Here is a 15,534-nt window from a genome sequence, read left to right on the forward strand (position 1 = left end):
GAAAGTCACTAAGATTTTACTGAATGCACTGCCTCGAGGCTGCCAATGGTTTGAAATAAGGGCCAGATGTGAGCTCTTCAAATATTTAAAAAAAAAAGAAGAAAAAAAAAAAGGAAAGGGCTCCAACTTACCTCACTTGTTGAAGGTAAGAAAGTCTGCAGGATTATATCTTCTCTCTGGGCCTGTTTTTCCTCAGAAAGAGCTCACAGGTGCGGACAGAGTGATAGCCAGAGGTCCTTCCTGAATTTCCTCCCAGTCCCACCTTTCTCCCTGGGGCTTTCCCACTCACCGTGCTCAAGTGACTGAGGGATTTCAGCGGCTCCTTCACACACAGCTGGCTGCAGCCACCTCCAACTCTCATCCCCCTATTATGAATATTAAAAGAGAAAGAAAAAAATCAGTCCTATCCCAAGTCCAACCATCTTTTTCCACAAGTCTTCCCTGTCCCAAAGTAAACACACCCATTCTTTAAGAGCAATGCATGAACTGCTAGTCCATAAAAGGGGAATAGGGCTACAGATCAGAAATGATTATTTCTATACAATACACTTGACTCCTGAGCAACACGGGGTGGGGGGCTGTTAGAGGCACCAACCCCTCTACAGTCAGAAATCACCTGTAACTTTTGACTCCTTCAAACTTAACTACTATTAGCCTACTGTTCACCAGAAGCTTTCCTAATAACATAAATAGATGATTAAGACATATTTTGTATGTTATATGTATTATATACTGTATTCTTACAATAAAGAAAGCTAGAGAACAGGAAATGTTAGTAAGAAAATTATAACAGCCCAGCCAGCATGGCTCAGTGGTTGAGCATTGACCTAGGAACCAGGAGGTCACAGTTCGATTCCCAGTCAGGGCACATGCCCAAGTTTTGGGCTCTAATGTCAGTGTGGAGCATGTAAGAGTCAACTGATCAATGATTCTCTCATCATTGATGTTTCTATCTCTCCCTCTCCCTTCCTCTCTGAAATAAATAAAAATATATTTTTTAAATTATAACAAAGAGAAAATTCATTTACAGTACTATACTGTATTTATAGATACTGTAAGTTTACATCATCTGTTTAAAGACAAATCCTGTCTGTCAGTATCTTCATCAATGTTGTCTTATATGATACAAAACACTGAGAAGATGCTATGTGTATCACTAACACTAGACATCAAAAATAAAAGATCATGTGAAAAAGAAATACATACTTATTATAGGTATAACAACTTCTTTATGGATAACAAAGAATCAGCATCTACTTTCAGGTAGTCTAGCCTATACACAAGTGAATTATGAAAATTTTTATGGCATACAGTATATAGTCATATTTATAATACTGTATTGGAAATGTTACATTTTTTAAAAAACTGCTTACCAATTATGAGAAGGGGGAGAAGGTGAGGGAGGGGGAGAGGAAGAACATTCTGTATGGTAATGTAATTCTTTGATTGCAAAGTTATAAAACAGTAAGAAAACCAACATAGTATTAATTTTATGTTACTCACCTTATGCCTATGTAAAGATAGGCTATCCACTTCTATACAAGCCTTGCACACAATGTTCTATACGATGACTACTCTACATGATGAATACACAAGAAATACTTAGGTGATGATGATGATGATGATGACACAAAAACGTCTCATACAGTTCTTGCTGTACACTTATTACATTTTCACGTGAAGACACTCACACATACACAACAGATGTGTATTAACTGTATAGCAATGATTGTTTACTATTCATTAAGTGGAAATGTATCATCATAAGAGTCTTCATCCTTATTGTCTTCATAGTGCATAGGCTGAGGAGGAGGAGAAGAAGGAAGAGGAGGAAGAGAAGAAGGAGGAGGAGGAGGAAGAGGAGGAGGAGGAGGAAGAGGAGGAGAAGGAGGAGGAAGAGGAGGAGGAGGAGGAGGAGGAAGAGAAGAAGGAGGAGGAGGAGGAAGAGGAGGAAGAGGAGGAGGAGGAGGAGGAAGAGAAGGAGGAGGAGGAGGAGGAAGAGGAGGAGGAGGAGGAGGAGGAAGAGGAGGAAGAGGAGGAGGAGAAGAAGAAGAAGGAAGAGGAGGAAGAGAAGAAGGAGGAGGAGGAAGAGGAGGAAGAGGAGGAGGAGGAGGAGGAAGAGGAGGAAGAGAAGGAGGAGGAGGAGGAGGAGGAGGAGGAGGAGGAGGGGTTGGACCTGCTGTCTCCGGGGTGCAGAGGCAGAAGGGGCAGAGGAAGGGGAGGGGAAGAAGGAGATGCATACACACTCGGTGTAACTAAATACATTGTGATTTCTGTCTGACTTTTTTTGCTTTTTTATTTCTCCAAAAATGTTTCTATATGGTACCAATCTTTCTTTCACCATTTGCTTTGGTTTTAGTACCCATATTCAAGAAGGGTTCATGTCATAAAAGAAGTAAAAAGCAAACCCTTCACCTTCCCACCTTTTTAAAAATATATACATTTTATTGACTTTTTTACAGAGAGAAAGGGAGAGGGATAGAGAGTTAGAAACATCGATGGGAGAGAAACACCGATCAACTGCCTCCTGCACACCTCCCACAGGGGATGTGCCTGCAACCAAGGTACATGCCCTCGACTGGAATCGAACCCAGGACCCTCCAGTCCACAGGCCGACGCTCTATCCACTGAGACAAACCGGTTAGGGCATCACCTTCCCACCTTTTTTTGTCATATCCACAATCTCTCATGAGTTTCTTGATTGTCTCTGTTGTAAATGCTGTGAAGTCATGCACAACATCTGGCGTTTTCTCCAGCAGGAATTTATTGTTTTGGGCTTGATGGCTTACACAAATTTTTCTATAACAACTAGAGGCCCAGTGCATGAAATCGTGTGCGGGTAGGGTCCCTAGGCCTAGCCTGCGATCAGGGCCATCTTTCGCCCACTCGCCAGTCCCCAGTCCCACCCCGCCGCTGCTCACCCCAGTTCCCCATGGTTCCCTGTTCACCATCCAGTGATCGGAGCCTGCGGGCCAGGGAGAGGGATCGAGAGGTGGTCAATGCACCTCATAGCAAATGGTCAATCAGTCGTTCTGATCATTCCACCATTATGGTCGCTGGCCTTTTATTATATAGGATGATGGCATCTTCAATGGTGTAATCCTTCTAGACTTTCTTGATGTTCTCTCTATTAGGGTTCTCTTTCATGGCACTGACAATCCTTTCCATAGAGTACTGTAAAGTCTTAAAGGTCCTTATGATCCCAGATCTAAGGGCTGAATTAGAAGCGTGGTGTTGGGGGCAAATAGACCACTTTTGCACCTTCGGTGTAGAACTTATGGGGTCCTGGGTGATCAGAGGCATTGTTCAATGTCAAAACAACTGGCACAGTACTTCCTGACTTTAGGGACAAAACATTGATGGAACTGATCCAGAAAAAAGTGTTCTAGTTCTTCAGGCCTTCTTGTTGTAATATAGCCAAAAGACTAGCAGCTCGTGTTTATCTTTTCTCTCCAAGGCTCAGGGGTTAGCAGCTTTATAGATAAGGCTGGTCCAGATCATAAACACAACTACATTTGCACAAAACAGTAGACTTAGCCTATCTCTTCCTGCCTTAAATCCTGGTGTTCGCTTCTCTTCCTTACTAATAAATGTCTTTTGTGGCATCTTTTTCCAGAATAAGGCACTTTTGTCCACATTAAAAACATGTTCAGGTAAATATCCTTTCCACTGAATGATTTTCTTAACAGCATCTAGGAACTTATCTCCTGCCTATTGGTCAGCAGAAGCTATTTCTCCTGTCATCTTCACACCTTTAAGTCAAGCCTCTTGCTAAAATGATCAAACCATCCTTTGTTGGCATTGAATTCTCTGGCTTTAGGTCTTTCATCTTCTTTCTGTTTCAAGTTGTCACATAATGACTTCACAGTTTCTGGAATCATATTAGAGCTTATAGGTGGGCGCTTCTTACAGCAATCCTGCACCCAATACAATAAAAGCTGCATTTTCAATACAAGATTAAAAAATATTTTTAGCCCTCACTTGGTTGGAGCTCAGTTGGTTGGAGCATCATACCAATATGCCAAGGTTGTGGGTTTGATTCCCAGTCAGGGTACATACAAGAATGAACAAATGAATGCATAAATAAGTGGAACAACAAATCAATGTTTCTCTCTCTCCCCCGCCCTCTCTCAAATCAACGAAAACTTAAAAAAAAAGACTAGATATTAAAAAATATTTTTATGGCTGTTAAATATATATAGATGTTATAGATGTTAAATATACACTGAGTGGCCAGATTATTATGACCACCCCATCAGTACTTCGTTGGGCCACCTTTTGCCTTCAATACTGTGACGATTCTTCTTGGCATTGACTCTATGAGATGTTGAAAGGTGATGCGAGGAATCTGACACCATGCCTGATGAATAGCACTGTCCCGTTCTGTGAGATTTGATGGTTGTGGAACCAGCTGCCTGATGGCTCTTTTAACTTCGTCCCACAAATGCTCAATTGGATTGAGATCTGGTGATTGTGGGGGCCACCTAAGCAAGGTAAAGTCTCCCTCATGTTCTTGAAACCACTCCTGCACAATACGAGCACCATGGCATGGCGCATTGTCTCGTTGGAAGAAGCCATCTCCATTGGGATATGACATCAGCATGATAGGATGAACTTGATCAGCAATGATACTTAGGTATATTGTGCTATTTAGATGTTCCACAAGAATTAAAAGGCCCAAATCATGCCAGGAAAACATGCCCTAAACCATAACACTGCCCCCACCAGCTTGAAGGGTTGTACTCATGCATGTAGGGTGCATGCTTTCATGCTGTTTCCACCAAATTCTCACTCTGCCATCTGCATGATGCAACTGGAAATGTGATTCATCGGACCACATGATTTTTTTCCAATGCTCGACTGTCCAATCCTTGTGTTCCTGTGCGAATTGGAGACGTTTTATCTTGGTAACTGCAGACAGCAAAGGTGTTCGAACAGGCCTTCGGCTTCCATATCCCATACGATGCAGTGTACGGCTAATTTGCCTACAAATGTCAGGTGGTCATAATGATCTGGCCTCTCTCTCTCTCTCTCTCTCTCTATATATATATATATATATATATATATATATATATATATATATATATATATATATATATATATACAGTGCAAGGTTTTCACACCTGCTGGTGTAGCTGCAGTGACAGCTGCATGAATTTCCTTTTGTCTTTTTTTAAATAAATCTTTATTGTTCAGATTATTACCGATGTTCCTCTTTTTCCACCACAGCTCCCCTCCACCTGACTCCCACCCCCACCCCATGCCCTTACCCCCCACCACTGTCCTCATCCATAGGTGTAAGATTTTTGTCCAATCTCTTCCCGCACTCCTCACACCCCGTTCCCCCCGAGAAGTGTCAGTCCATTCCCATTCTATGCCCCTGATTCTATTATAATCATCAGTTTATTCTGTTCATCAGATTTTTTATTCACTTGATTTTTAGATTCACTTGTTGATAGATATGTATTTGTTGTCACTTTGTTGTTCATAACTTTTATCTTTTACCTTTTTCTTCTTCTTCCTCTTCTTAAAGAATACCCTTCAGCATTTCATATAATACTGGTTTGGTGGTGATAAACTCCTCTAGCTTTTTCTTGTCTGTGAAGCTCTTTATCTGACCTTCAATTCTAAATGATAGCTTTGCTGGGTAGAGTAATCTTGGTTGTAAGTACTTGCTGTTCATCACTTTGAATATTTCTTGCCACTCCCTTCTGGCCTGCATGGTTTCTGTTGAGAAATCAGCTGACAGTCATATGGGTACTCCCTTGTAGGTAACTAACTGTTTTTCTGTTGCTGCTTTCAAGATTCTCTCTTTGTCTTTTGCCCTTGGCATTTTAATTATGATGTGTCTTGGTGTGGTCCTCTTTGGATTCTTCTTTTTTTGGAGTTCTCTGCGCTTCCTGGACTTGTAAGTCTATTTCTTTCACCAGGTAGGGAAAGTTTTCTGTCATTATTTCTTCTAATAGGTTTTCAATATTTTTCTCTCTCTCTTCTTCTGGCACCCCAATAATTTGGATGTTGGTATGCTTGAAGTTGTCCTAGAGGCTCCTTACACTATCTTCATATTTTTTTATTCTTTTTCTTTTTGTTTTTCTGGTTGGGAGTTTTTTGCTTCTTTGAATTTCAAATCTTTGGTTTGATTCTTGGGGTCCTTTGGTCTACTGTTGAATTTCTGTATATTCTTTATTTCAGACAGTGTATGCTTAATTTCTAGTTGGTCCTTTTCCATTCTTTTGGAATTCTCATTAAGATCCTTAAAGGTCTCACTAAGTTCCTCGGAGGTTTCTAGAAGATTCTTGAGTAACCTTATAACTGTGATTTTGAACTCTATGTCCAGTAGTTTGCTTTCATCCATTTCTTTCATTCGTGACATGTTTCTTTGTCTCCACATTTTGGCTGCTTCCCTGTGTTTATGGAGTGGCTTTGTGTGGTAGGTGACCTATAGGGCCCAGTGGTTCAGCCTCCCCAATCACCTGAGGTGGACACTCTTGGTGCACCCCTTTGTGGCCTTAGTGCACAGTCTTATTGAAGTTAAGCCTTGATTGCTGTTGGTACACTGGGAGGAATTGACCTCCAGGCCAATTGGCTGTGTGGACCCACTGTGTCTCTAATGGAAGAACTGCTGTGCTGGAGACATCCTTATGGGGCAGGACTTGCTTCAGTGGGGCTTTGGTGATCACTGAGTCTGCCTCTTGAGTGTGTCACTTATGGATGTAAGGAGTTGAAATCTGGTGTTGTCTCACACTGACCACTAGGTATAATGGCTCCTGGATCTCCAAGGAGGTGCAGATCAGCTACTGTTTGAGGCCACCCAGCAGGAGCTACAGAGAGATCTTCAGATTTCTCCTCTTTGCTTGGGGTTTGGAAGTTTTGGAGCTGTCTGACCAGCTGCAGTTTGTTTGTTAGGTTAAGCTGCGAGAGGGCAGGCCATTCATATGCAAAAGCCACTGCGCACAGTTTGGGTGGGTTTGTAAATTGGGTGGGGCGGGGTCTCAGGGAATCACTAGTGTGTGGCAACCAGCAATGGCTGCCAGTCAGCCATCTCTGCATCTCCATGTTTCCGCTTCCCCGCGCCCCACGCCCCAGCACAGTAAACAATGATTCCTGCATGCACCTCTGTGAGAAAGCCACCCTCACTTTCTGACCCGATACCAGACAGTCCAGCTTCTCCCTGTAGGAGTCTGGGTCCCCAGAGTCTCGTCGGAAACTGGAGTTCAGAGCAGTCAGGAGCTTGTGTCTCCCTTCGGATTGAAAAAAACAGCGCACCCTGTCGCCAGCCCGATTTGCGTGCCTCTGTACCTCTGCTTTTCTGCTCCTGTGCACGTCCTACCCGGTCTCAATGCTCTTTTTTCTTTCCTTCTAGTTGTAGAACTTCTACTCAGCCAGCTTTCCCATGGTTCTGGGTGATAGACGTTTTGTCTTTTAGTTGTAGTTTTGGTGTGGTTGTGAGAGGCAGCACGTACAGGTGTATACCTTATGCTGCCATCTTGGTTTTTCTCCCTTTTGTCTTTTAACAGTGGTTCCTACGCTGAATGTATTTATCTTGAAATGGTGGGCAATTGCAGCTGCAGATCTTGATCTACAGTATATATCAAGCAATTCAACTTTTTCTTATAATGTCATGACTTTTCTCTGCTTCTTTTTAAAAAAATATATTTTTATTGATTTCAGAGAGGAAGGGAGAGGGATAGAGAGATAGAAACATCAATGTTGAGAGAGAATCATTGATCAGCTGCCTCCTGCACGCCCCACACCGGGGATTGGCTTGAAACCCAGGCATGTGCCCCAACCGGGAATCAAACCCCGACCTCCTGCTTCATAGGTTGATGCTCAACCACTGAGCCATGCCGTCCAGGCTCTCTGCTTCTTGGGAGCACTTCCAGCATCACTAGCGACACTTTGTATGGGTCCCATGGTGTCATTCAACATTCACAGAATTGCATTGAACATGGTGAAAAGACACAAGAACTACGAGAGATCACTTTACTGCAACACAACATGTCCTGGAGAGATTAACTGCTCACTTGGAGATGATGAGCATCACACGTCCTGCTAGGCAGATACTCACAGCACTTGAGCTCACTGCAGCAGCAGCAGGAGGAAGCTATACAATTATTGCAGCAGTACAGCATGCACTCCGGTTAATTTTACACAGTGATGATGTAATACTGCATCTTCACTTTTGTTTACATTTTTCTTGATTGTGAATCACACCATGTGCATTCTATGTTTGTGTGCATAAGTTTTAACAAATTAAAAATTTTATGACAGATCTGTGTATATTTTATGGTAGTAAATGGCAAAATAAAACTAGTACTTATGCATTCATGACATAACTTTTTCTTATTTTTTTAATATATTTCTAGGCTACATGGTTCATCTGCACATTTTCTGAAATTGTTGCAAATCTCCAAAAAATTTTCCAGTATATTTATTGAAAAAAATCTGCATATAAATGAACCCATGAAGTTCAAACCTATGTTGTTCAAGGGTGAGCTGTCATGCAGCCTCTTAAGAAAATTTTTCCATTATTCATTAAAAGAAAATGGCTTCTGTCAATTTCTAGCCAAAGAGAGTTGGTGTTCTGTTGAGCAATGGCTTCTCAAACTGGTGAGTTGGGGCCCAGGGGATGAGGGAGAGGGGCTGAGAGACAGCAGCAGCTCCAAGACCAGAAAGTTCCTCAGTGGCTTTCCTCCTCAGGCAAAGGATCCTCGCTGACCTGAGGCTCCATCCCCTCCAACACGTTCAAGCCTGTATTAGTCTCTGTGTCAGCTTGAGCCAAAAGCTAATGGGGTCAAGGTCCTTCTGAAATGTCTTTTCCTCAAAAGGAGAAGTTGTGTCATCAATTTGTTCTGTTCTCACAGCCCCACTAATAACTATTGAGTATAAACCAGATGCTCAATAAACATTACAGACTAAAGTAACTCATGAGGAGTGTGATGGGTGTCAATTGTATTGACAACATGACTGGATTGTGGGGTCTCCAGATATTTGGTTAAACATTATTTCTGGGTGTGTCTAGGGGGTTTCTGGATGGGTTTAGCATTTGAATTCATGGACTTACTAAGTCAGATTGCCTTTCTCAATGTGCCTGGGCCTCATCCAATCCACTGGGGCATGAATAGAGGAGGGAGAAGCTGCACTTCCTCTGCCTGACTGTTGAGCTAAGCGATTGGTCTTCTGCCCTTGGACTGGGACTGATACCAGTGACTCTTCCAGTCCTCAGGTCTTCGGACTTGGACTGAACTACACCACCAGCTCCCCTGGGTCCCAGCTTGCAGGTGACAGATCTCATGGACTTCTGAGCCTCCATAATTGCATGAGCCAATCTACTATAATAAATATTTATAAATAGACATCTATACTAATAAAAAGGTAATATGTTAATTAGACCGGATAGACCAGACGTCTTCTGGAAAAAGCCATGGTGGCAGGGGCCGAGGCAGAGGCAGTTAGAGGTGATCAGAAAGGCAGGCAGAGCAGTTAGGGGTAATCAGGCCAGCAGGGGAGAGAGGATAGGGGCAATCAGGCTGGCAGGGGAGAGCAGTTAGGAGCAATCAGGCCAGCAGGGGAGAGAGGTTAGGGGTGATCAGGCAGGCAGGCACAGGTGGTTAGGGGCGATCAGGCAGGCAGGCAGAGTGGTTAGGGGAGATCAAGTAGGCAGGCAGATGAGTGGTTAGGAGCCAGCTGTCCTGGATTGCGAGAGGTTGCAGGCTGGGTTGAGGGACACCCCCCCCCCATGCACAAATTTCATGCACCGGGCCTCTAGTAATAAATATATTTATTAAATATAAATATATATTTACACATACTACATAATGTATTAACATGCATTTATTTTTATATAAATAGAATATATAAATATATTTATTATGTATATAAAGTTGATCCTTGAATAACACAAGATTGAACTACACTGGTCCACTTTTATGCAGATTTTTTTTCCCATTGACCCGTGCAATTCAAACCTAAGTTATTCCTTGCTGAAAGGGTCAACTCCATGGTTGGGAATCCTTGTATTTGGAGGGCTGACTATAATTATACACAGATTTTTAACAGTTCTGGGGTCAGCACCCCTAGCCCCTGAGTTATTCAAGGATCAAATACACATATATGTCTGTCTGTCTGGAGAATCTAGAGAGTTTTGTAGTGAAATTGTCACATGGGGTTAAAGACAACGCACCAGAAGGAGGAAGAAAACCCCAACTTCGGGAATTAGGAAAACAAAACAAATATTTCTTTAATTTTAAGAGATGAAAATAATCATCTTTAACCTCTGGTCATTTCCTCAGAAATAGGTGGGTCACACTTAACTTCCTGCTGAATAATTTTATTTGATATATCTAATACAGCAGTAACTTTGTATCCAAAGGATAAGACTTTAGGTGCAAATTTCCCCTAATCTGGATTCTGAAGAATATGTTTGCTGAGGTCCCTCTGGTACCCAAGTCCCAGCAAATTACATGAAAGAATTTGAACACAGTCTTGGCTCCTTAAAAGGGATGCTACAGGCGTAGATTTTTTTGTCCTTTGCCATGTTACTATTTCCTCTGCTCCAAACTTAGAAAAACTGCCTTGGTAGTTTGTAGTTTCTGTGTTTTTTTGTTTGTTTGTTTGGTTTTTTGTTTTGTTTTGTTTTGTTTTCTGTGTTCTGGAACCTCTTGACACTTGTTCTTTGAAGAGTTACAGGTCAGTTTCCCTATTCATATAAATTCTTCAACTCAGTCTTTTAAAAACCCTCTTTTATATCAGATTTTTATTTTAATTTTATGTGGGAAATAATGAAACATGGTAACAACTGGCAGATATGGGTAGTTTGAAAAAAACTAGTCAACCCCGAATTAGTCCAAAGAATTAATGACAATAAGTTTCCAACTTCAACTGACACGTCCTAAATTAAGTTCCTTGTTACAGCAGCCCCTCTCAGCTGACATGCACCTCACAGATTACAGAGGCACATACTGACACAGAGCACCTCCTGGCGTCCTGCTTGGGCTGGTGATGCACGTCATGTTCAGGGAGAAAGAACGGAGCAGCTGGAAGCTCTTGGTCATATACTGTTAAGTTCTAAACAGCCCTCAAGGCTATTATAGGTCCTGTGCAGGTCTACAAAGATTTAAAAATCAGTGTGTCAATTCACACACACACACACACACACACACACACACACACACACACACAGCCCGCTGGGGTTTTGATTGGGATTAGGTGAATCTACATTAAGTCTGTATTTTGAAAGTATTACTTCTTAACAATATCGAGTCTTGTAACAAGGTATTCATCCTTATTTATGTATGTCTTTATGAGAGCAATATTCTATAGTTTTCAGTGTGCAGTTCTTACTCCCCTCCAAAACTATTCTCTCTTTGATAGGAAGAGGGAGCAAGTCTTCCTGGTCTTGCTCTGAGAAAAACCCAGAGTCAAAGCACCACCATCTCCTGTGAAGTAGGACAAGTAATATAATCTGACAGAAAGAGGCTCCCTCTCTCCTTATGTCAGGTTGAGTCATTCCTGGCCACATGGGCACCATCATGAGACCGGCGGGAGATCTCATCACTGGGGCCTAGGCTTCATTGGCCTCTGCCCTCCCACCGGGGCCTCATTCCTGGAGCACTCAGCGTTTGTTCAGAGTTGTAGGAAAGGTGAGCAGGAGGCCCATGCCGAGAACCAGGTCCCACCGGCATCATCCCAGGAGGAGGAGGACCCATCATTGGCATCATGGAAGAGCCCCCATATGGGGTGCTGGCATCATACCAGGGTGAGGCAGACCTGGAAGACTGGGGGGAGGTGGGATCATTGCCCCTGCAGGAGGAAGAGTGGAGAATGGAGTAGGAGGTACGTTTCCTTGCTGAAAGGCTGCGGTGGTTTTGTCAATCGGCTCTGAGCCTGCTCTCCCATCCGTTTCTGACAGTCGTCTTTCACATCCCCTTTGTGTTTCCTACCACTGCAGTGTCTTTCTCACAGATGGAGAGTCATGGGTAAGTGTCTCAGCAGTCACAATAAAACTTGGGCATGTTGTTCTGCAGGCTGTCAGCCACTCCGTTCTGTAGTTTTCTTTTCTTGTAATATGTTTGTCTGGCCAGGGTACCAGGGTAATTTTGGCAGCAGAGTAATGTTGACTTCACAGAATGAGTTGGAAAGTATTCCTTCCTCTTTGAGTTTTTGGAAGAGTTTGTGCAGAACTGGTATTATTTCTTAAATGTTTGGTAAAACTCACCGCTGAAGCCATCTGGATATGGATTTTTGTTATAGGAAGGCCTTACCTATTTCTTCTTGAGTGAGCTCTGGCAATTTGCATTTTCAAGGAACGGGTCAATTTCATTTTTGTTGTTGATTTTTTAAAAAATGAAAATTTTAAATTGATTTCAGAGAGGAAGGAAGAGGGAGAGAGAGATAGAAATATCAATGATGAGAATCATTGATCGACTGCCTCTTGCACGCCCTGGGAATGGAACCATGACCTCCTGGTTCAGTCAATTACTGAGCCACACCAGCAGGTTGGTAAATAGATTTTTAATTTTTTGAGGAACATCCATAGTGTTTTCCATAGTGGCTACAACAATTTGCAGTTACACCAACAATGCACAGGGTTCCCTTTTCTCTGCATCCTCACCAACATTATTTGTTGACTTTCTGGTAATAGCCACTCTGACTGGTGTGAGGTGGTATCTCATTGTGGTTTTGATTTACATTTCCTTGATGATTAGTGATGGTTAAATTACTTTGTAATTTCCCTTTAAATTTGTTCTATGACTTGTTAGTTTCCAAAAATTTGGGGATTTTTAAGGATCTTTCTATTATTGATTTCTAGTTTAATTCCATTGTGACCGAAAGGCCTGGTGCCGGAGCGGACAGGCACCCAGCTCCCCCGCTTTTGATGGTCCGCGGCGGGACGTGAGCTCGCTGCCCCAGAGGCCCCTTCTGTTCCGCAGCACAGCCATGGCGCAGACGCTGCCGGCCCAATCGGCTACCCCGGCCACCCCGAGTCCCGCCCCCTGCGCCTCCCTCTGGCCCAATTGTGGGCATAGCAGAGTGATGGTAATTTACATATTACCATTTTATTAGGTAGGATAGGATATACATTGAATGGCCAGATTATTATGCGTTCAGAGATCATAATAATCTGGCCACTTAGTATATATTTAATGTGCTTAATATGTAATAATGTGAATATCTGAAGACAATGTTTTGCTTCTGCCAGTCATTTTACTTTTTGTCTTCTACTCATCCCATCTGTTTCAATTCTTTTAACTCTTTTTTCTGCCATTTTTTGGATTAATCAAATATTTTTTACTATTCCATTTTATCTGTTAGCTACAATTATGTTTTATTTTAGTGGTTACTTTAAGGTTTATAGTATATATACATCTTAAATTTTTCAGTCTACATGCAAGTGATAGCATATAATTTCATGTGTAGTACAAGAAACTTGCAATAGTATGCTTTCAGTATACTTATTCCCTTCTGGTCTTTAAACTATTATTGTCATCCATTTTACTTTTACATGTACCATAAAAGTCCACAATATATTATGATTACTTAAACAACGATCTCTTGAAGAGGTTTGAATAATAATAAATCATACATTTGCCCATATTGTTACTATTTCCAGCGATCTTCATCCCTTTGTGTAGATCTAGATTCTTATGTGATACCATTTTCCTTCTGTCTGAAGAACATCCTATCTTTTCTTGTAATGCCTAGTCTTCTGGTGATAAAGTCTTTCTGCTTTTGCAAGTCTGAAACATCCTTATTCCCCGTATCCATTCCTTTCTTTTCAGAGTTTAGTGTACTATTAAGCCAGTCCATTAAACTTTCTGTTACATTTTTCCATTCCCAGATTCCATTTCCTACTTTTCCCAATCTGCTCAGTTATTTTTCCTCATGCTCTTTGATCCCCCTTATTTAAATATACAATATACAACATACTTTGTATTATTTGGTAAACCTAATATTTTAAGTCTTTGTAGGCCTGCTTCTGTCCATCACTTCTGTTTGTCTATTTTACCTGTTTGTGATTTTTGATCATGAACTTATAACCCTCGTAACTGAGTTCCTCTGCCAGTCACCTGGATGCCACTCAAACTTGACATCAATTTAAATTTCCAGCTTGAGGTGCAGACCAAACACTGGGCCATGGAGATTAATCTTAAATTCACTGATACCACAAGGCTGCTTCCAGATGATGGAAGAAAGCATCATGCCCTCGCTGGTGTGGCTCAGGTGGTTGGGCGTTATCCTGTGCACCAAAAGGTTGCTGGTTCTATTCCCAGGAGGGGCGTGCAATAGGCAGCCAATTGATATTTTGCTCTCACTCAATGTTTCTCTTTCTCTTTCCCTCTCTCTAAATACCAATAAAAATATTTTTTTAAAGAAAAGAAAGCATTTATTGGACCACTTAAGAAAGACCGAATTGCAAGGGAAGGAGCTTAATGTTAGGAACAGATTGTGCAGTTGGTGGGGATCTCAATAGTGGAGAAACAAACAAACAAACAAATTTCTAGCCTGAGATGTTTTTAGACTACTCAGGCTGTGTGAATGAATCAGCTAAGGGTTGCTTGGGGTTATGTATCTCCTCTCAGGGATGATCTTCCTTGCTATCTGGGGGAGGAGAAAGGAGGAGGCAGACAGGTTCATTCATGGCTCATCCTCACTAAGCTATCCTTTTAGAGCAGTGGTTCTCAACCTTTCTAATGCCGCGACCCTTTAGTACAGCTCCTCATGTTGTGGTGACCCCCAACCATAAAATTATTTTCGTTGCTACTTCATAACTGTCATTTTGCTACTGTTAATGAATCGTAATGTAAATACCTGTGTTTTCCGATGGTCTTAGGCGACCACTGCTGTAGAGCCACAGATAGATTCATTAACAGTAGCAAAATTACAGTTATGAAGTAGCAACGAAAATAATTTTATGGTTGGGGGTCACCACAACATGAGGAACTGTATGAAAGGGTCGCGGCATTAGAAAGGTTGCGAACCACTGCTTTAGAGTGTCAACTCTATGACATCTCCCACCACACTCCCACCTTGGGCAGGCCCCCAGCTTTGCCTGCTATTCTACTGCCCCTGCCCGCACCCCAAGCTGTGAAAAGCAAAGTTCCACTTAATATTTGGCAAATATCCTAAGTGTGAAAAGTGGCATCAGTACCCGAATTACATCCTTGGATTTCTATTTCCATTAAATATTTTTTATTTATTTAGTCTCTGAGAATCATTTACTAGTATTTGCAGCTCAGTGATACACTTTAAAGAACAGTTTTTGATATGTATTCCAGAAGTTTTAGTTGTTTTCAGTTGGTCTTTATCAGCCATACAGCTGGAAAAAAGATAATTCTTTCAATTTGTTAATATACAGTATTCAAATATCTATCCTGATCCAGATACAGGAGAGAGAGAACACATCAATCGGAAGCAGAGGCATGAGATCAAGTCTGACTGATTCACAAGCAGCGTGACCTCCGTAGCTTATTTACACTCTGTGCCTATTTCCTTGTAGGACTGATGTGAGGACTAAATGAGGTAATATATGAA

The 15,534-nt window shown here is 41.9% G+C and overlaps 1 pseudogene across 1 annotated transcript; it reads right to left on the reverse strand.

Annotated features, from left to right (window-relative positions):
* Positions 1–3,746: 3,746 nt before the first annotated feature.
* Positions 3,747–12,014, reverse strand: LOC307102682 (annotated as a pseudogene). The gene is made up of 2 exons: positions 11,344–12,014; positions 3,747–3,871 (listed from the first exon to the last, which is right to left on the reverse strand). The product of its transcript is annotated as an uncharacterized misc_RNA (transcript).
* Positions 12,015–15,534: the final 3,520 nt, after the last annotated feature.

This window comes from Cnephaeus nilssonii (assembly GCF_951640355.1).
Source record: "Cnephaeus nilssonii genome assembly, chromosome: 7".
Lineage (NCBI taxonomy): Eukaryota > Metazoa > Chordata > Mammalia > Chiroptera > Vespertilionidae > Cnephaeus > Cnephaeus nilssonii.